We start from the raw sequence: 23102 nt of genomic DNA, 5'->3' as shown, positions 1-23102 counted from the left end.
AATTGGTGATACTCCCCGACAATGACGCCTGAAATCCTCCCTCATACATGTGATTTGCATTGGGTTTTTACTCAAAGAGGATGGGACAATGCAGCACAATATAGATAAGTATTCATGTCATGGTTTTTTCTCGGAAGATGCCCTAGAGGTAGGACTTAGTCTAGGATCCATCGCAACTAGGTGGTCGCTTGGATGGGGTTGATCGGGAATGAGAGACAAGGATTTACCCAGGTTTGGCCCCTCCGATGGAGGTAAAAGCCTACGTCCTGCTTTGTGTGTATTGATCATGATCTGGATTACAAGGGTGTAGAATCGCTAACCTAGCTTTCGAGGGTTTCCTTCTTACTTGATCCTTTCTACTTTAGGGGTTTCCCCTTATATATAGGTTGAAGCCTTGAGGTTACAATAGAGTCCGAGTCATACTATGACCCATGACTTAATCTACCTCCTATTCGTCTTACTAAATTTCAACAAGTCCTTTGTCCCGACATCCGTCTTTAGGCGGCTCACTCATATATGCCGACTTGTTCATAGGCTTTATCAAGCTATTTTGCCCCTTTTGAAAATTTCAAAAAGTTTATTTATGTAGTATTGCCCCATTAAATATGGGCTCATCTTCTTATTTTTGCCTTTGTATTTGGATCCGTAGAAATCGTGATGGCTCCCAAAACCAACAAGGCTTGTGTCTGGGTTAGTTGTCAAGAATTAGTGCTTACACTCGAAAACCTTGTAACTCAAGGCCTTTTGCCGCCTCAATTTGAAATTAGCTCGCGGGCACCTGAATATGAGTCTCATACGTCCATTTTGCATCATGTTTTGCTACTGTTATTTATAGTGTTTTTTGCATTATACCACTTGATGGAGTAATTCTAATGCCTTTTCTCTCATAATATGCAAGGTTTACACCAATAGGGAGAATGCCGGTATATGTAATTCTGAACCTGAAAAAGCTATGTCAGAGATACCTATTCCGCACATCTCCAAATGGGCTGAAACTTCATGAGGATTTTTATGGAATAAATAATAAATATTGGAGGAAATAAGTACCAGAGGGGGGATGCCAGGTGGCAACTAGGCACGAGGGCGTGCCAACCCCCTAGCACGGCTTCATGGGTAGTGGGCCACCCAGCCCACTTCTGGTGACAATCTTCTCATATATATATATATATTCAATTTTGACGTGAAAAAAATAAGGAGATGACTTTTGGGACGGAACGCTGCTGTCTCGAGGCGGAACTTGGGCAGGAGTAGTTTTACCCTCCGGGGGAGCGATTCCGCCGAAGGAACTTCCCTCCTAGAGGGGGAAATCGAGGCCATCGTCATCACCAATAACCCTCTCATCTTAGGGAGGCCAATATTCATCAACACCTTAAACAAAAACATCTCCTCTCAAAACCCCAGTTCATCTCTTGTGCTCAGTCTTGTACGAGAACCTCATATTGGTACCTGGGGGGTGACTAATAGTATTGATTAGATCTACTAGTTGATGCTTTGCGGTTTATTTGGTGGAAGATCATATGTTCAGATTAGTATGCTATTCAATACCTCTCTGATCATGAGCATGTTTATCACTTGTGAGTAGTTACTTTTGTTCTTGAGGCCATCTGAGAAGTCATGTTGCAAGTAGACATATGAAGTTGATATTCATTTGATATTTTGGTGATATGAATGTTGTGATTCCTTTAGCGGTGTTATGTGAATGTCGACTACATAACAGTTCATTGTGGAGTATTTATTAGACGATGGCTTGCGAGAGTGATAGAAACTTAAACCCCGGTTTATAAGCTATTCCGTAAGGGGCTTATTTGGATCCCTATGTTTAATGTTATGGTTAGAATTTATTCTTAATACTTTTCTTGTAGTTGCTGATGCTTGCAGGAGGGTTAATCATAAGTGGGGGGCTTGTTCCAGTAAGAACAACACCCAAGCACCGATCCACCCACATATCAAATTATCAAAGTACCGAACGCAAATTAACCCAACATGAAATAAGTTACTAGATGAAATTCCCATGTGCCATTAAGAATGCTTTGCCTATTATAAGAAACTGTTCCGGTCTGTCCTTTCCCACAAAAGTATTGTGCTACCTTGCTGCACTTATTATTAGTATTGCTACGCATTACTTGTTACAATTAGCTTGCCATCAAATAACTTATTAGCACTATTTAAGTGCTTGCACAAATTATCTTGCTGAAAACCTCTCTCGTTGGGTTCGACACTCTTACTTATCGAAAGGACTACGATTGATCCCCTACACTTGTGGGCATGATAGTCCTCCCCTCAACCTGAGCAAGGGGAAATCATTTGTTTCACACATCACCTCCACAGAGGGTTTTGATTGCTCGGGTCAAATTTCTTCAGGGATCTTTTGAAAATTTTCAACCTAAGGCCTCAAGACATCGTGCCCAACTCAATGACCAACATATGTCAGTTCCAGGTCCTCTATGAAGCTTATCCCCAAATCGAGCCGCATGTCACTCTTTTTAGGGAGTTCTTGTATATTAATCACCAAACGGAGGTAAAAAATGGCCAGAGTGTAGAACTTGGTGGTATTTCTATTTAGAAAAGTAAAAACAACCCCTTCCCTAAATCAAAACTGGTTAGTCACCCCAAAGACTAGAACAAGACTTGGTTCTAGTGCAAAACATTACCCGTGAAAACCAAAACCCTTTGTCGGGTTGCAGACTAGAGTGACTTGACGCCTCTATTGATTTTCCGTGTTGTACATCTTAAGATGAAAGAAAACAACTGGAATTTGTCCTTCTAAAATTGAAGGCCTTGACTGCTCATGGTCTTACCAAATAGATCTGATCCAGTGGTGGATCAGCTGGTGGATTCAACCCCCGATTCGTAGGAAAGATTTGATGTGTAACTATTCTGGCACGTCAAAAGATGCTCAATGCTTCAGTAGGCACAACCTTAGTGCCAGCGACATCAACAAGGCCGCCAAGAAATTCTATGGAGACTCTAAGGAAAAATGAAGTGTGATCGGGTTATGTGCTTTCTTCTTAACCAACCCGGCTCCTCACGTAAGTATCTTTGAACCTTTTTGTTTTGTTATAAGTGTGTTCTCTCCTACATACTTATTTTTTGGCTTGTATTATCGATGTAGGCAAACTCTAATTGGTGGAAGGCTAGACCCAGTTTTCTTGTTCTTCCTCCATGTGGATAGGCAGATGATCTGGCACATGAGACTGCCTCTAGAGAAGAGTCTAAGGTAGAACTTGACTCGGTTGGATGTTTCATTGTTGAACTTGCTCATGTTTCTTCTCCCTAGGATAATACTGAAACCAGACAAGCCGACGACCTTGAGGTAATTTTGATCTCCTCCAACTCACCAGAAACATATATACCGAAGAAGACGAGGCAAGTCGTCAAAAAGGTAAGTTTTCACACCCATCTGCTCACTTAGATCCAAACTTCCTTTTGAAGAAAAATCAACAAGACGTTCAATCAAAATGCAAGATCCGGAGTAGCTCTAGAGACTTATCTCCTGACTTATCCCTTGAGCCGCCTACCCACAAGCAATGCGTCGAGGTGCCACACAGTCCAACTACTTCTCGTCCACAAGCCGACCTTTTTAAGCAACCTCTCAGCCCTTCTAATTAACTTTATCACGAATCTCGCCTTCTTCTGGTGACTCAACGATGACACAACTTCCGACGTTTATTACCAATCGTGTGTGAGCTTCTATTTAAACTGATTCCTGTTTATTTTGTCATTACTTGTATTTTCCTTAATTTGGTACTTTGTTTTTATAACTGCAGGGCCAAGGCCTTTGCAAGTAAAAAAGTGGGCGAGTCATCTTGTGCTACCATGGATCACACTATTCCAAACCCACCACGAGAAGAGGTGGCAACTAATGTTGAGCCTTCTGGTCAAAATAACCCGGAATTGGGCACTGAACTAGGTCATGGTGTGGAGATGGAACATGTTGAAGAGATGGTCATTACGGAGACAGCGACCGAGGATCAAGGCGTGTTAAATGACCCGACATCTCATCCACCAAGTCTTCCTCATCGTTCAAGCCCTGCGCTTAATGTGAATAGCGTCACCCCATCAACTGCCGTGGATAGTACTGAAGTAGCTTCTGTAGTAGAAACTTTCCAGGCTCCTCGCACTTTAACTGCTCTGGCTAAACTTCTATTCAAAGATGAGCTGAAGATGCTGGAGAAGGGGAAAGCCAAACTGGAACTTTGAGAAGTTTCTGCTCTTGATATTGACGGCCTATATCAATAATATATGACCCGACTGTCTAAGAGCCGAGATATTGAGAAGAACTTTGTCAATGCTTTGAAGCAGAAATATGAGGTAATTTTTTCCTTTGTCATCCATTATGCATACTCTTGTAGCCTCCAAGGGCCAGCTTAGTACAATAGGTAGTGTGTTGGGTCTTTGTTGTAGTCTTTAAGAACCAATCGTAGCCCCCAAGGACCGGGTTATCATGTATAATAATGAGCTGGTACTTTTGGATTACCTGAAGATAAGAAATGTCACCTCTATCCCCCAAGGACCGGCTTATCTCTTTGAGATAGTCGGGTCTTTCTTGCAAGGAGATACTTGTTATATTTAGTTTATAAAATGGAATCTGTAGCCCCCAAGGGCCATCTTATCCCTTTGAGATAGTTGAGTCTTCCTTTTGTTGAAAGAAGTAACTTGCATTAGCCCCCAAGTGCCATGTGGATTGCTTGCAATTTGCATCGGACTTGAAAAATAGACCAATTTTGAAATGTTGTAGCCCCCAAGTGTCGGTTCACCAGCCTACGACGGCTTGGAACTTGTATACTTGCTCTTATGTTTTGTGTGTTTGCACAAGAATCGTTGGAGGATGCCGAGTCTGTCGCAGGCAGCCTGCAAAAGCAGCTTAAGGAAGAGAGAAAACTTAAGACTGATGCAGAACTGCTCGCGGCTCATCTTCAAGATTCCACAAGCCAAGAAAGTGATTGTCTCGATCAAGCTAAGGATAATTTTGATAAGTAAAAATCTACCTTACTAACGCAAGTAGATGAGGCCAAAAAGAACCGTGGATCAATTACTGATGTATTGAAGATGTTGAAGAAGCAAATTACTAATATGACCGCCGCCATCTTTGGTATAGTTTTTGTTCTTTCGCTTGTATTGTTGCAGGTCATTTAAGTCATCAGCTTATGTTCCTCCTTGTGTTCAATGTGTAGGGCGAAAAATTCACAATCTTGTGCAGGAGCGAGTAGTAAAGCTGAAGGCGATCTTCACGTATGTGGAGCAAATGTATACTGGATGCGTCTTCGCCATAATGGTGGTCAAGAATCTTGAGCAGCCTCTGAAAGGACTTAAGAATATGCTAAAACAACTATCTACAGTGCCTCAATGGTTTGAACAATTCTGGGGATCAACGGCTCAAGTTGCAGCGAACATGGCCCTTGCTCGGGCAAAGGCGTATTTGCCTGAGTTGGACCTAGCAGCATTGAAAGGCGGGTTTCCAAAATATAAAATTAATGACTGAGAATTTTCGGAAGAAGATTATGCCAATTGCATGAGGGAGACCCATCCGTTGGTGACTATGACTGCTGACGAGCTAAATCTGGTGAAATATCAACCCGCCTATTCAATGGTGAATCAGCGCATAGACCCGTTGAAGGACAATCCCTTTGAGCTTGTGCCACCTTGTCATAAGCAATCTTTCGCTCCTGATGTTTACTCATGTGCTATTGTGCATGGACACTCAAATTTCCAGGCTTTGAAGACAATCTCGTGGGTGCGTAAGGACCTCCAGACCCAATAAGATGAGCCGACTCAGGCGGATCTGGAAGTCATCGGTGGAGAGGACCATGAAACAAACGTTGATGCAAAGGACACGAAGTAGGCCTGCAGGACTAATCCTTAGGTGTTTTGAGAACAAACTCTCATATTTTGTGGCTTCAAATATGAGCTTGTAATAGGAGTAGCAAACTTGATTCGACTGCCATGCCAGTGTTCACGTAATACTTCGTTGTTAATGAGCCGCCTTTCTGCCTGGCCAAATGAATTGGTTTTTGTGATGTGATTCTTGTGGCCCATTAAACCGTCTTTCCTTTGTGTATAGTAAGCTGACAGGATGAGATCATGTTGGGCTGTAGCAAAAACCAGCCTTGATAGGTTTTATCAAAAGAGACAACTGGTCATTATATAAGCCATCGTAATAACCCGGGTGTGTAGAGTTGACCCAACAAAATAAGATAAAATCTGTACCTTCAATTTAAGACAGAGATAGGAAGATATATAAACTTCTGAATTTAAAACACTAAAAAGTTTATAAGCCGGCCTTTTGAGGCTTAGCATTAAGACCGACTTTTGAAGATTAAGTATTGCTTCAATGAAGCTGACATGATAGCCTATGGTTTATCCTTGCTCTGTGTGAGTCGACTCTCAGGTGACTCAGTCCAGTGTTTTAACCTTGATAAGTTCAGAGTCCAAGTGGATTGACTTATCGCGAGCACACAAGGTCACTTTTTTTAGAGTAGTATCTTGCGAACTGGCAGGTTTGACCAAGTTTGTTCTCACATTTAGGCGGGTCAAGAGGGATATTAACGGCTAACTCATTGAGTCGGGAGCCCCCAAGCGACTTATGTTCAAAGAACAAAGACTGATGCTATTTTAGCTGAAACGACAAAGACCCCAAGTTTTAGGGGTGCCGACTTTATTATATTGAACACAAAGGTATATATAGTGGTATGTACATTGATGTGGAGCTAGTGGCTCTAAGTGTAATAAGGCCAAAGATGAGCAATGTTCGAGGGCCTATTGGTCTCCTCTTCAGAGGTGTGCGACATCTTGTGTTCACATATGTCAATCAAGTAATATGACCCATTGTTGAGGTTTTTGCACATGACAAAGGGACCTTCCCACAGGGGTGAAACTTATGCATTCTTATTTGGTCTTGAATCAAACAGAACACTGAGTCGCCTTCTTGGAAAGTTCGGCGTCGAACTCTACAACTATGGTAGCGTCGTAGGTCTTGTTGGTAGATAGTTGATCATGAGGCTGCGAGATCACGTTCCTCTTCCAATGCATCAAAAGAGTCCTAACGATCTTTTCTGTTATCAGCCTCGACATAAGTGACAACTCTCGGAAATCGTGTTTGATATCACCGGGCAAAACAACTTTTGCTTTGTAAACTAGAAAAACGGCGTGTAGCCTTTGGATCTGTTGGGAGTAGTCCTAATGCTTCCAAAGTACTACGGGAAGTTTCTCAACCCAGTAGCCAGGGGTCCCCTAGAGGGGAACCATAAGCCTGGGTTTGATGCCATGCAGTATCTCTTGATTGGCTCTTTCTGCTTGTCCATTGGATTGGGGATGTGCGACCGAGGCTAAGTCAAGCTGGATATGCTCACACTGACAGAATTGCTCCATAACTCCTCTCGATAGATTGGTACAATTATCTATGATGATGCTATGTGGATACCCAAAGAAAAAAACCCGCTTTTTCAAAAATTTCAGCCGGTGTTTCAACATCACAACTACTGATTGGCTCTGCTTCAATCGATTTGGTGGATTTATCAACTGCCACCAAAAGGTGAGTCTTTTTATTTGAGGATAGTTTGAACGGGCCAACCATACAAGCCCCCAGACTCCAAATGGCCAAGTGATTGGGATCAGCCGTAACTCTTGAGCTGGCACATGAGCTTGTCATGAAAATTTATGACACCCATCGCACTTTCTCAAGATGTCTTCGGCGTTAGCGTGGGTGGTAAGCCAAATCGTGTCAGAAAGGCTTAGCCACCAATGATCTTGAGCCGACATGATGACCACAGTCACCAGCGTGTATTTCATTGAGGATCTCACGGCCTTCTGTAGGGGAGACGTAGCGTTGAAACACACCAGTAATACTCCGCCGGTGCAACTTGCCATGGGTGAAAGCACAATTTCTCCCTAAGGTGGTTTTTGTATTTAACCATAACATATGTATCATTGCACTAATGATCATATCCAAGTATATTTCAGAAAATTTCAAAGATGCATTGGCCAAAGGATTGTGAGGAGAAACCCCTTGATTGAAGGAAAGGAATAGGATTATCTCAAGCTTCAAGCAAGAAGACTCTACATTTTACATTTGTGAGAAATAACTTTTTAGTCCATAGGAAAGCCAATACTATTAAAAGGGGGTGAGATATTATGATGGATTGGTTGCTCAAGTGCTTAGAGATTGCCACCAAAAATATTCACTCATTCTCCCACAAATATCTTTGTGCCAAGCCAAACAAGCAAAATCGGTGCCACCAACTTTTCCACTCGGCCCTACCTATTTTTCCAATGATAGATCCTTTGCCAAACTATAATCTCTCTCTACCACCAAGTTTCACATCCATGCCACCAAAAGCATGTGACCAACTTTCCCTTGAGAAAATTCCAAGAATCAGAATTTTTGAGATTGGAATCGGTCTCACCAAGATTTGGAAACTTCTCTAGGTCATTGTATCGGTACCACCGTGATTCATATATTGGTCTCACCGAGAATTCAAAAGTTGCCACATTTGGTGCAGCTTGGTACCATCGAGATCCATTTCGGTGTCACCGAGTTGGGTAAAAATGTTGCGATAGTTGGGTTTTGGGGCATGCGTATATATACCCATCCACCTCCTCTCGTTTGCAGAGGAAGCACTCAGAACACACACCCACTTGCCAGATCCATTTTTTTTGAGAGAGACACCTACTCTGTGTTGAGATCATGAGATTCCAATCCAACCATTTGAAACTTGATCTCTAGCCTCCCCAAATTTCTTTCCACAAAATCAATCTCTCCTACCCATGCCAAATCTGTGAGAGAGTGATTGTGAGTTGAGGATACTATGTTTGGAAGCACAAGATCTAGGAGTTCATAGTTCTACTGCATCTATTACCTTTTGGAGGGTGGTGCCTCCTAGATTGGTTAGATGTCGCTTGGGAGCCTCCTACTTCGTGTTGTGGAGTTAAACCAAGAAGTTTGTATGGGCAAGGAGATTGACTACTTCGTGAAGATCTACTATGAGTGAGGCTAGTCTTGTGTGGACGTAAGCCATGGTGGAATAGACAAGTCCGCTTGTTCTTGGACCCCTTGTGGGTGGATCCCTCCGTGGCTCTCGTAGCCGTTACCCACTGTGTGTTGAAGTCTCCACTTACGTGGACGTACGATTGAACCACCCATTGGAACCACGATACGAATCATCGTGTCAACCTTTGATTTTGATCTTGCTTCCCCACCCTCCACATTACATTTGCATGTATTTATTTTGTGTTGCTACACTCTTAGATATGCATGTGTAGGGTGAACTTGACTAGCCATAATTGCTAAAACTAGCCCACAACTAAAATTAGGAAAAGGCTAAGTTTTTATTTTGTCATGTAGTTTAATCACCCCCCTCTAGACATACTTCGTATCCTACAAGCGGTATCAGAGCTTTGGTCTCCATTGTATTGGGTTCACAACCTACGAGAGCATGGTGCCTCGTGAGGGAAATTATCACCATAGAGGTCCAGATTTTCATGGTACAAACTTTGCTAGTTGGAAGCATAAGATAAAAATGCATATTCTTGGTCATAATCCTGTCGTTTGGGCTATTTTTTGTGTTGGTGTGCAAGGTGATTTCTTTGGAGAAGGAAGAGAACCTGATCGTGATGCAACACCGGAAGAATTGAAGATGTTGCAATACAATTCTCAAGCCTGCGACATCCTGTTCAACTGCTTGTGCCCCGACGAATTCAACAAAATTAGCCGCCTTGAGATTGCAAACAAAATTTGGGATACTTTGATTTATATGCATGAAGGTATTGACTTTGTGTGGGAATCTAAGTTGGATGTGCTTCAAAGTTAGCTTGACAAGTTCAAGATGAAGGATGGTGAAGGAGTTGCTGAGATGTACTCTAGGCTAGCTCTCATCCCAAATGAGATTGTCGACTTAGGAAGCGAAGGGATGACCGAAAAAATCATCATTAAAAAGATAATTAGAGTCTTGGATGGAATATATGACATCATGTGCACATTGATCCAAATGATGCCAAACTACAAGGATCTCAAGCCAAATAAAGTCATTGGAAGGATTGTTGCTCATCAAGTGTCACTCAAGGACAAAGATGAGTTGCACAACAAGTCAAGTGGTGCTTACAAAGCTTCAAGTGATGCTCCCGCTACTTCAAATGACAATCTTGTTACCAATGAAGAGATCAGCCTCATGGTAAGAAAATTCAACAAGTTCTACAAGAGTAGAGGCAAAAAGAAAAGCTCAAGCTCAAGATATGATGAGAAGCGTTCGTCTAATCATGATAGATACTGCTACAATTATAGAAAGCCCAGACACTATTCCAATGAGTGCTCGGCTCCCCAAAAACAAAGAGAAGAGTCACCTAGAAGACGAATCTCAAGAGACGAGTCACCTCGGAGATAGAGAGAAGGAGTAGAGAAGATCATTATGAAAGAAGACACGCCCGAGGAGGCTATAAATCGGAGAAGAAGGACAAGTACACCAAGAGAAGCTAAAGAAGAAGACTTCAAGCTGACGTTGGTGAATGGGTTTCTGGCTTCGAGTCCGACAACCAATCTGAGAGAAGCTACCACTCTCACTCCGACTATAGTCAAGATGAAGGTGTTGCTGGTCTTGCACTCATTTCCTCCAACTCCTACAACTTATTCGATTCAGTGAAGGGATTGGGAGCTGCTTCATGGCAAAAGGCCCCAAGGTATCTGATACGTCTCAGACGTATCGATTTTCCCAAACACTTTTGCTATTGTTTTGTCCTCATTCTTGCATGATTTGAACGAAACTAACCCGGACTGACGTTGTTTTCAGCAGAGCCGCCTCTATGGTTTTCTTGTGTGTAGGAAAAAGGATTTTTAGGTGTCCTAGAAAATTCCAATAAAAATAGAGAAAATCAGCGCATGAGGAGGAACCCAGGGCCAAAAGATGGGCCAGAGGGGGCCCACCAGTCCTCGAGGCGGCCTGGTCGCGCGGCCTCGCCCCTGGCCGCGTGGAGAGGTCGCCTGGGTGGGGCCCACCTCCTCTAGTGCCCTACCTTGACTCCTACTTTTACTCGTGATAGAGAAACCCCAGAACAGAAGTCGTTTTTCCAGTTATCAACACGGAGCCACCGCCACCCTCGGTTCTTCTCCGGGAGAGCTAATCTGGAGGCTATTTTGGCCTTCGGAGAGGGGAAATCGTCGCCATCGTCATCACCATCCTCACTGCATCACCCTTCCATGGCTTCCCCTTTCATGTGTGAGTAATTCCCTGCTGTAGGCAAAGGGTGTTGGGGAATGTCGCATGGGAAACAAAAAAAATTTCCTACGCGCACGAAGACCTATCATGGTGATGTCCATCTACTAGAGGAGATTTGGATCTACGTACCCTTGTAGATCGCACAAAAGGAAGCGTTAAGAAACACGGTTGATGTAGTGGAACGTCTTCATGTCCCTCGAACCGCCCTACGATCCATCTCGCGATCCGTTGCACGAACCGTCTTGCGATCCATCTCACGACCCGTTCCGATCTAGTGCCAAACGGAGGGCACCTCCGCGTTCAGCACACGTACAGCTCGATGATGATCTCCACCTTCTTGATCCAGCAAGAGGGGGCAGAGAGGTAGAAGAGTTCTCCGGCAGCATGACGGCGTGCCGGTAGTGGTGATGATCTACTCTGGCAGGGCTTCGCCTAAGCTCCGCAGAAATACGATCTAGAGGAAAAACTGCGTGGTATGGGGTCGAGCAACACGTGGCAAAGTTGTGTCTCAAAAACCCTCAATACCTATAGTATATATAGGAGGGAGGGAGGGGAGGAGGAATCCCCAAACCTTCAAGGTTTGGCCGAAATTGGAGGTGCACGAGTCCTACTCCAATCCTACTTGGAGTAGGATTCCACCTTCCCACTTGGAAACTCTTTCCACCTTGTGTTTTTCCTTCTCAAACCTTATGGGCCTTAGTGGGAACTTATTCCAGCCCACTAGGGGCTGGTTTATCTCTTCCCATAGCCCATGAGACCCCTTGGGGCGTGACACCCCTCCCGATGGTCCCCGGCACCCCTCCCGGCACTCCCGGTACACTACCGATGAGCCCGAAACTTTTTCGATGACCAAAACAGGACTTCCTATATATCAATCTTTACCTCCGGACCATTCCGGAGCTCCTCGTGACGTCCTGGATCTCATCTGGGACTCCGAACAACTTTCGGTTACCAACACCTATAACTCAACTATGCCGAAACGTCATCGAACCTTAAGTGTGCAGACCTTGCGGGTTCGAGAACTATGTAGACATGACCCGAGGTACTCCTCGGTCAATATCCAACAGCGGGACCTAGATGCCCATATTGGATCCTACATATTCTCCAAAGATCTTATTGGTTGAACCTCAGTGTCAAGGATTCATATAATCCCGTATACCATTCCATTTGTCCTTCGGTATGTTACTTGCCCGAGTTTCGATCGTCGGTATCCACATACCTATTTCAATCTCGTTACCGGCAAGTCTCTTTACTCGTTCCATAATACAAGATCCTATGACTTACACTGAGTCGCATGGCTTGCAAGGCTTGTGTGTGATGTTGTATTACCGAGTGGGCCCCGAGATACCTTGCCGTCACACAGAGTGAGAAATCCCAGTCTTGATCCATACTAACTCAACGGGCACCTTCGGAGATACCTGTGGAACAACTTTATAGCCACCCAGTTACGTTGCGACGTTTGATGCACACAAGGTATTCCTCCGGTGCTAGTGAGTTATATGATCGCATGGTCATAGGAAAACATACTTGACACGCAGAAAACAATAGCAATAAAACGACACGATCAATATGCTACGTTCATAGTTTGGGTCTTGTCCATCACATGATTCTCCTAATGATGTGATCTCGTTATCAAGTGACAATACTTGCCTATGGCCAGGAAACCTTGTCCATCTTTGATCAACGAACTAGTCAACTAGAGGCTCACTAGGGACAGTGTGTTGTCTATGTATCCACACATGTATTTGAGTTTCCAATCAATACAATTCTAGCATGGATAATAAACGATTATTATGAACAAGGAAATATAATAATAACTAATTTATTATTGCCTCTAGGGCATATTTCCAACAGTCTCCCACTTGCACTAGAGTCAATAATCTAGTCCACATCACCATGTGATTTTAACGAATCCAACACCCATATAGTTCTCGGGTCTGATCACGTCTTGCTCGTGAGAGAGATTTTAGTCAACGGTTCTGAATCTTTCAGATCCGTGTGTGCTTTACAAATCTTTATGTCATCTTATAGATGCTACTACTACGTGCTATTCGGAAATACTCCAAATATATACTCTACTATACGAATCCGTTTTACTACTTATAGTTATTTGGATTAGTGTCAAAGATTGCATCAACGTAACCCTTTACAACGAACTCTTCAACCACCTCCATAATCGAGAAAAATTCCTTAGTCTATTAGTTGCTAAGGATATCTTTGACCGCTGTTCAGTGATTCAATCCTGGATCACTCTCTGTACCTCTTAACAGACTTGTGGCAAGGCACACATCAGGTGCGGTACACATCATGGCATACTGTAGAGTCTATGGCTAAGGCATAGGGGACGACCTTCGTCCTTTCTCTTTCTTCTGCCGTGGTCAGACTTTTGAGTCTTACTCATATTCACATCTTACAACACAACCAAGAACTCCTTCTTTGCTGATCTATTTTGAACTCCTTCAAAAACTTGTCAAGGCATGCATTTCATTTGAAAGTTCTATTTAGCATTTTTGATCTATCTCCATAGATCTTGATGCTCAATGTTTAAGTAGCTCTATCCAGGTCTTCCTTTGAAAACCCCCTTTTAAACAACCTTTACCCTTTACAGAAATTCTACATTACTTCCGATCAACAATATGTCAACCACATATACTTTATCAGAAATACTATAGTGCTCCCACTCACTTCTTTGGAAATAAAAATTTCTCATAAACCTTGTACAAACCCAAAAGCTTTGATCATCTCATCAAAGTGTATATTCCAACTCCGAGATGCTTGCACAAGTCCATTGAAGGATCGCTGGAGCTTGCATACTTGTTAGTATCGTTACGATTGACAAAACCTTCTGGTTGCATCACATACAACCTTTCCTCCAGGAAACCGTCGAGGAAACAATGTTTTGACATCCTATGTGCAATATTTCATAAACAATGCAACAACTACTAACATAATTCCAACAGACTTTTAGCATCGCTACGAGTGAGAAAGTCTCATCATAGTCAACTCTTTGATCTTGTCAGAAACATCTTTGCGACAAGTCGAGCTTTTCTTAATGGTGACTTTTCACCATCACCGTCTGTCTTCCGTTCAAAGATCCATCTTTACTTATAGTCTTACTACCATCAAGTAGTTCTTCCAAAGTCTACACTTTGTCTTCATACATGGATCCTCTCTCGGATTTCATGGCCTCCAGCCATTTGTCGGAATCCAGGCCCACCATCGCTTCTCCATAGCTCATAGGTTCATTATTGTTAAACAACATGACCTCCAAGACAGGGTTACCGTACCACTCTGTAGTAGTACACGACCTTGTCAACCTACGAGGTTTGTACTAACTTGATATGAATCTCAATGATCACCATCATCAGTTCCCACTTGAATTGGTGTAGGCGCCACATGAACATCTTCCTGTGCCCTGCTACACACTGGTTGAAGTGACGGTTCACTAACCTCATCAAGTTCGACCACCCTCCCACTCAATTCTTTCGAGAGAAACCTTTCCTAGAGAAAGGACCCGTTTCTAGAAACAAACACTTTGCTTCCGGATCTGAGATAGGAGATGTATCCAAATGTTTTGGATATCCTATGAATATGCATTTATCCGCTTTGGGTTCGAGCTTATCAGACTGAAACTTTTTCACATAAGCATCGCAGCCCCAAACTTTTAAGAAACGACAGCTTAGGTTTCTCCAAACCATAGTCTATACTGTGTCATCTCAACGAAAATACGCGATGCCCTATTTAAAGTGAATGCAGTTGTCTCTAATGTATAACCCATAAACGATAGTGGTAATTCGATAAGAGACATCATAGTATGCACCATATCAAATAGGGCATGGTTATGACATTCACACACATCATCACACTATGGTGTTCCAGGTGGCATGTATTGCGAAACAATTTCCACATTGTCTTAACTGTGTACCAAAACTCGCAACTCAGATATTCATGTCTATGATCATATTGTAGACAGTTTATCCTCTTGTCACGACGATCATCACTCTGAAATAGCTTTGAACTTTTCAATATTTCAGACTTGAGATTCATCAAGTAAATACTCCTGTATCTACTTAAATCGTCAGTGAAGTAAGAACATAACGATATCCACTGCGTGCCTCAGCACTCATTGGACTGCACACATCAAAAATGTATTACTCCCAACAAGTTACTCTCTTGTTTCATGTGGCATGATTTGAATGTCTCAAGTGATTCAAAATCAAGTGAGTCCAAACGATCCATATCTATGGAGTTTCTTCATGTATTTATACCAACAGGTATGGTTTGCATGTCTCAAATGTTTCAAAAATGAGTGAGTACAAAGATCCATCAGCATGTAGCTTCTTCATGCATTTTATACCAACATGACTCAAGTGGCAGTGCCACAACTAAGTTGTACTATCATTATTACTTTGTATCTTTTGGCACCAATATTATGAACATGTGTAACACTATGATCAAGATTCAATAAACCATTGAGGGTAATTATTCAAGCAAATAGAATAACTATTATTCTCTTTAAATGAATAATCGTATTGCAATAAACACGATCCAATCATGTTCATGCTCAACGCAAACACCAAATAACAATTATTTAGGTTTTACCACCAATCCCGATGATAGAGGGAGCGTGCGATGTTTGATCACATCAACCTTGGAAACACTTCCAACACGTATCGTCACCTCACCTTTAGCTAGTCTCCGTTGAGTTACTAATCACTTAGCAACCGAACCGGTATCCAATACCCTCGTGCTACTAGGAGTACTAGTAAAGTACACATCAATATCATGTATATCAAATATACTTCTGTCGACTTTGCCAGCCTTCTTATCTACCAAGTATCTAGGGTAGCTTCGCCTCAGTGACCGTTCCCCTCATAACAGAAGTACTTAGTCTCGGGTTTGGGTTCAATTTTGGGTTTCTTCATTAGAGCAGCAACTGGTTTGCCGTTTCATGAAGTATCCCTTCTAGCCCTTGCCTTTCTTGAAATTAGTGGTTTTACTAACCATCAACAATTGATGCTCCTTCTTGATTTCTACTTTCGCAGTGTCAAACATTGCGAATCACTCAAGGATCATCATATCTATCCTTGATTTTTTTATAGTTCATCACTAAGTTCTAGCAGCTTAGTGGTAGTGACTTTGGAGAACCATCACTATCTCATATGGAAGATTAACTCCCACTTGATTCAAGCGATTGTTGTACTCAGACAATCTGCGAACATGCTCACCGATTTGGGCTTTTCTCCTTTACTTTGTAGGCAAAGAATCTTGTCGGAGGTCTGATACGTCCATTTTGCATCATGCTTTCATGTTGATATTTATTTCTTCTTGGGATGTTATATTACTTGTGGTACCATATTTATGCCTTTTCTCTCTTATTTTGCAAGGATTATTTGAAGAGGGAGAATTCAGGCAGCTGGAATTCTGGCCTGGAAAAGGAGCAAATCCTAGTCCACTAGTCTGCACATCTCCAAATGCCCTGAAAATTTACGTGAATTTTTTTCTGGAATATATTAAAAATACTGGGCGAAAGAACTACCGGAGGGGGGCCACCAGGGCCCCACAAGCTTGCCCACCGCCAAAACCCCCTGGTGGCGCAGGGCAGGCTTGTGGGCTGCCTGTAGGCCCACTAGCCCCCCTCTTTTGCTATATGATGCGTCCTGACCTGGAAAAATCATAAGCGAGCTTTTTCGTGGTTTCGCCGCCGCCACGGGGCGGAACTTGAGCAGATCCAATCTAGAGCTCCGGCAGGACGATCCTGCCAGGGAAATCCCCCCCCCCCCCCCGGAGGTGGAAATCGTCGCCATCGTCATCACCAACACTCCTCTCGTCGGAGGGGAGGCATCTTCATCAACATCTTCATCAGCACCATCTCCTCTCCAATCCCTAGTTCATCTCTTGTAATCAATCTTCGTCTCGCGACTCTGATTGGTACTTGTAAGGTTGCTAGTAGTGTTGATTACTCTTTGTAGTTGATGCTTGTTGGATTACTTGGTGGAACAGATTATGTTCAGATCCTTGATGCTATTCATTACACCTCTGGTCATGATTATGATTATGTCTTGCGAGTAGTTACTTTTGTTCCTGAGGACATGGGATAAGTCATGCTGATAATAGTCATGTGAATTTGATATTCGTTCGATATTTTGATATGATGTATGTTGTTTTTCCTCTAGTGGTGTTATGTAAACGTCGACTACATAACACTTCACCATATTTGGGCCTAGAGGAAGGCATTGGAAGTAGTAAGTAGATGATGGGTTGCTGGAGTGACAGAAGCTTAAACCCCAGTTTATGCGCTGCTTCGTGAGGCGCTGATTTGGATCCACTAGTTTAATGCTATGGTTAGACTTTGTCTTAATTCTTCTTTTGTAGTTGCGGATACTTGCGAGAGAGGTTAATCATAAGTGGGATGCTTGTTCAAGTTAGGGCAGTACCCAAGCACCGGTCCACCCACATATCAAACTATCAAAGTAACGAACGCGAATCATATGAACATGATTAAACTAGCATGACAGAAATTCCCGTGTGTCCTCGGGAGCGTTTTTCCTCCTATAAGACTTTGTTCAGGCTTGTACCTTGCTACAAAAGGGATTGGGACACTTGCTGCACCGTTCCTACTACTTGTTACTTGTTACTCTTTGCTTGCTACGTTTCACCTCGCTACACAATCACTTGTTACCGCTATTTTCAGTGCTTGCAATTATTACCTTGCTGAAATCCATCTATCAGAGCCTTCTGCTCCTCGTTGGGTTCGACACTCTTACTTATCGAAAGGACTACGATTGATCCCCTATACTTGTGGGTCATCAAGGTCTTATACCTCTCAATAAGGGCACGAGCATGAAACCTCAATTTCATCTATTAGAACATCTCTTATGTTCCGCGACATTTTCAAAATGTCTTCGGCGCCTTGCTTCTAAGCCATTATGTATTGCACACTGAACTATCACGTAGTCATAAAAAACATGTATGTCAGATGTTTGCAACATCCACAGACGACGCTCGAGGTGCAGCACACCGACTGGTGCATTAAGGACATAAGCCTTCTGCTAGCAATGAGGACAATCCTCAGTTTTACGGACTCAGTCCGCAAAGTTGCTACTATCAACTTTCAACTAAATTTTCTCTAGGAACATATAAAAACATTAGAGCTATATCGCAAGCTACATCATAATTCGCAAAGACCATTAGAATATGTTCATGATAATTAGTTTAATTAATCATATTACTTAAGAACTCCCACTCAAAAAGTACATCTCTCTAGTCATTTGAGTGGTACACGATCCAAATCCACTATCTCAAGTCCGATCATCACGTGAGTCGAGAATAGTTTCAGTGATAAGCATCTCTATGCTAATCATATCAACTATAAGATTCATGCTCGACCTTTCGGTCTCTTGTGTTCCGAGGCCATGTCTGCACATGCTAGGCTCGTCAAGTTTAACCCGAGTGTTCCGCGTGTACAACTGTTTTGCACCCATTGTATGTGAACGTTGAGTCTATCACACCCGATCATCACGTGGTGTCTCGAAACGATGAACTGTAGCAATGGTGCATAGTCGAGGAGAACACAATTTCGTCTTGAAATTTTAGTGAGAGATCACCTCATAATGCTACCATCGTTCTAAGCAAAATAAGGTGCATGAAAGGATTAACATCACATGCAATTCATAAGTGACATGATATGGCCATCATCATGTGCTTCTTGATCTCCATCACCAAAGCACCGACACGATCTTCTTGTCACCGGAGCCACACCTTGATCTCCATCATCATGATCTCCATCAACGTGTCGCCATCAGGGTTGTCGTGCTACTCATGCTATTACTACTAAAGCTACGTCCTAGCAATATAGTTAACGCACCTGCAAGCACACACGTTAGTTTAAAGACAACCCTATGGCTCCTGCCGGTTGTCGTACCATCGACGTGCAAGTCGATATTAACTATTACAACATGATCATCTCATACATCCAATATATCACATCACGTCATTGGCAATATCATATCACAAGCATACCCTGCAAAAAAAAGTTAGACGTCCTCTAATTGTTGTTGCATGTTTTACGTGGCTGCTATGGGTATCTAGTAGATCGCATCTTACTTACGCAAAAACCACAACGGAGATGTGCAAATTGCTATTTAACCTCTCCAAGGACTGCCTCGGTCAAAACCAAATCAACTAAAGTTGAAGAAACCGACACCCTCCAGTCATCTTTATGCAACGAGGTTGCATGTCAATCGATGAAACCAGTCTTTCGTAAGCATATGAATAATGTCGGTCCGGGCCGCTTCAATCCAACAATACCGCTGAATCGAGAAAAGACTAAGGAGGGCATCAAATCGAACATCACAGTCCACAAAACCCTTTGTGTTCTACTCGAGATAACATCTATGCATGAACCTAGCTCATGATGCCACTGTTGGGGAACGTCGCATGGGAAACAAAAAATTTCCTACGCGCACGAAGACCTATCATGGTGATGTCCATCTACGAGAGGAGATTTGGATCTACGTACCCTTGTAGATCGCACAGCAGGAAGCGTTAAGAAATGCGGTTGATGTAGTGGAACGTCTTCACATCCCTCGAACCGCCCCACGATCTGTCTCGCAATCCGTTGCACGAACCGTCTTGCGATCCATCTCACGATCCGTTCCGATCTAGTGCCGAACGGAGGGCACCTCCGCGTTCAGCACACATACATCTCGATGACGATCTCCACCTTCTTGATCCAGAAAGAGGGGGAGGAGAGGTAGAAGAGTTCTCCGGCAGCGTGACGGCGCGCCGGTGGTGGTGATGATCTACTCCGGCACGGCTTCGCCTAAGCTCCGCAGAAATACGATCTAGAGGAAAAACTGCGTGGTATGGGGTCGAGCAACACGTGGCAAAGTTGTGTCTCAAAAACCCTCAATACCTATAGTATATATAGGAGGGAGGGAGGGGAGGAGGCAGCCTCAAACCCTCAAGGTTTGGCCGAAATTGGAGGTGGAGGAGTCCTACTCCAATCTTACTTGGAGTAGGATTCCACCTTCCCACTTGGAAACTCTTTCCACCTTGTGTTTTTTCCTTCTCAAACCTTATGGGCCTTAGTGGGGACTTATTCCAGACCACTAGGGGCTAGTTTATCTCTTCCCATAGCCCATGAGACCCCTTGGGGCGTGACACCCCTCCCGATGGTCCTCGGCACCCCTCCCGGCACTCCCGATACACTACCGATGAGTCCGAAACTTTTCCGGTGACCAAAACAGGACTTCCTATATATCAAGCTTTACCTCCGGACATTCCGGAGCTCCTCGTGACTTCCTGGATCTCATCTGGGACTCCGATCAACTTTCGGTTACCAACACCTCTAACTCAACTATGCCGAAACGTCATCGAACCTTAAGTGTGCAGACCCTGCGGGTTCGAGAACTATGTAGACATCACCCGATGTACTCCTCGGTCAATATCCAATAGCGGGACCTGGATGCCCATATTGGATCCTACATATTCTCCAAAGATCTTATCGGTTGAACCTCAGTGTCAAGGATTCATATAATCCTGTATGTCATTCCCTTTGTCCTTTGGTATGTTACTTGCCCGAGATTCGATCGTCGGTATCCGCATACCTATTTCAATCTCGTTACCGGCCAGTCTCTTTACTCGTTCCGTAATACAAGATCCTGTGACTTACACTTAGTCACATTGCTTGCAAGTCTTGTGTGTGATGTTGTATTACCGAGTGGGCCCCGAGATACCTCTCCGTCACACGGAGTGACAAATCCCAGTCTTGATCCATACTAACTCAACGGGCACCTTCGGAGATACCTGTGGAACACCTTTATAGTCACCCAGTTACGTTGCGACGTTTGATGCACACAAGGTATTCCTCCGGTGCCAGTGAATTATATGATCTCATGGTCATAAGAACAAATACTTGACACGTAGAAAACAATAGCAATAAAATGACATGATCAATATGCTACGTTCATAGTTTGGGTCTTGTCCATCACATGATTCTCCTAATGATGTGATCCCGTTATCAAGTGACAACACTTGCCTATGGCCAGGAAACCTTGTCCATCTTTGATCAACGAACTAGTCAACCAGAGGCTCACTAGGGACAGTGTGTTGTCTATGTATCCACACATGTATTTGCGTTTCCAATCAATACAATTCTAGCATGGATAATAAACGATTATTATGAACAAGGAAATATAATAATAACTAATTTTTTATTGCCTCTAGGGCATATTTCCAACAATGGGGATGGTAGGGATAGGATGAGTTAGATCATGTAATAGTTCGTTAGATTGTTGGGGGCATGTTGCCTATCATCTACTATGGTGTTTATCATCTTTGCTACTACTTGTTACTCTTGATGCTTGTCACTTTGGGCCCGAGTGCCATGATTTCAGATCTGAACCTATTATGTTTTCATGAATATATTTGTGTTCTTGATCCTATCTATGAGTAGTATGCACCTATTATAGTCCGGAACCGGCAATCCCAATGGTGACAGCTTGGGACACCAAAGGGGATGAACTATAATTTGAGGATTCCATGTATCCATTGATTGTTAATGCTTTGTTTCGGTGCTCTTTGGCAGAAGCACCTTAATCTCCATAAGTTACTTTTGGCCCCGTTGGTAGCGGTATGGTAGGACAAAATATGTTGTGCAAGTTCTTATTGCAAGCACGCCCAACTACCTAGGGATACATGCCTAATGTTTGATATTTGCCTAGATGATCATTACTTTTCTGTGTGCCTTTCCCCAAGTTAAATACATGATACCTCTCATCCATGCAGTGCACAACCATCCATCTCCCTATCATACAGTGTTTTAATCCATCTGGTTACAAGTTACTTTACTTTTGCTGTTTTACTTTCATTTCCTTGCCACACTATATCCATTGCCACCATCACTTCCATATCACCGTTCCTACTAATATTTCATTTCCAAGCAAGTATATTTCAGGTGCGGTTGAATTGACAACTCAACTATTAAATCTTATAAATATTTTTTGGCTCCCCTTGTGTCGATCAATAAATTGGGTTATCTTACCCGGGAAGACTATTGCGATCCCCTACACTTGTGGGTTATCAAGACTATTTTCGAGCGCCGTTGCCGGGGAGCATAAATTTATTTACAAGTCTACTTGGAGTTATTTTACTTGCTGCGATTTATCCATTATGAGTAAGAAAGGAGACCCCAAGGTTCCGATTTTACCATCCACTACAAGAAGAGGTACTGTTCTTAGCACTAGTGCTACGCTTGATTCGCCTTCCGTTATGAGTAATTTGCTTCACCACCACCACATGCTGCTTCTACTGAGTCCGTTGCTATGTCTGATACTTTTGATGATGCTTCTACTACTCCTGATGAGACTGGTTTACTTGGTTATTTTATTGAATCTCAAATTGCTAAGGCTGCAAAGTAGTCTGGAATTGAACTTCCTGTTACACGCTATCCCATTGGTAGACTGCTACAGCAACAAAAGTCCTTCCCCGGCAAAGCTAGGAATTCTTCTTGCTACTTCTCTTGTTTGCGTCGGGTTTTCCCTTGAAGAGGAAAGGGTGATGCAGCACAGGAGCAATAAGCATTTCCCTCAGTTTGAGAACCAAGGTATCAATCCAGTAGGAGAAGCTCATCAGGTCCAGAGTACCTGCGCAAACACAAAAGAGCTTGCACCCAACGCTATAAAGGGGTTGTCAATCCCTTCAAGATTGATTGCAAAGTAAGATCTGAAGGCGGAAAGTGCAACGAAGTAAAAAGAGTAAGGATGAAAATATGGTGTGGAGTAGACCGGGGGCCATAGTCTTCACTAGAGGCTTCTCTCAAAATAGCAAATATCACGGTGGGTGAACAAATTACTGTCGAGCAATTGATAGAACCGCGCAAAGTCATGACGATAT

The sequence above is a fragment of the Hordeum vulgare genome, chromosome 1H (assembly GCF_904849725.1).
Source record: "Hordeum vulgare subsp. vulgare chromosome 1H, MorexV3_pseudomolecules_assembly, whole genome shotgun sequence".
NCBI classification, from domain to species: domain Eukaryota; kingdom Viridiplantae; phylum Streptophyta; class Magnoliopsida; order Poales; family Poaceae; genus Hordeum; species Hordeum vulgare.
This window is presented reverse-complemented; position numbering follows the sequence as displayed.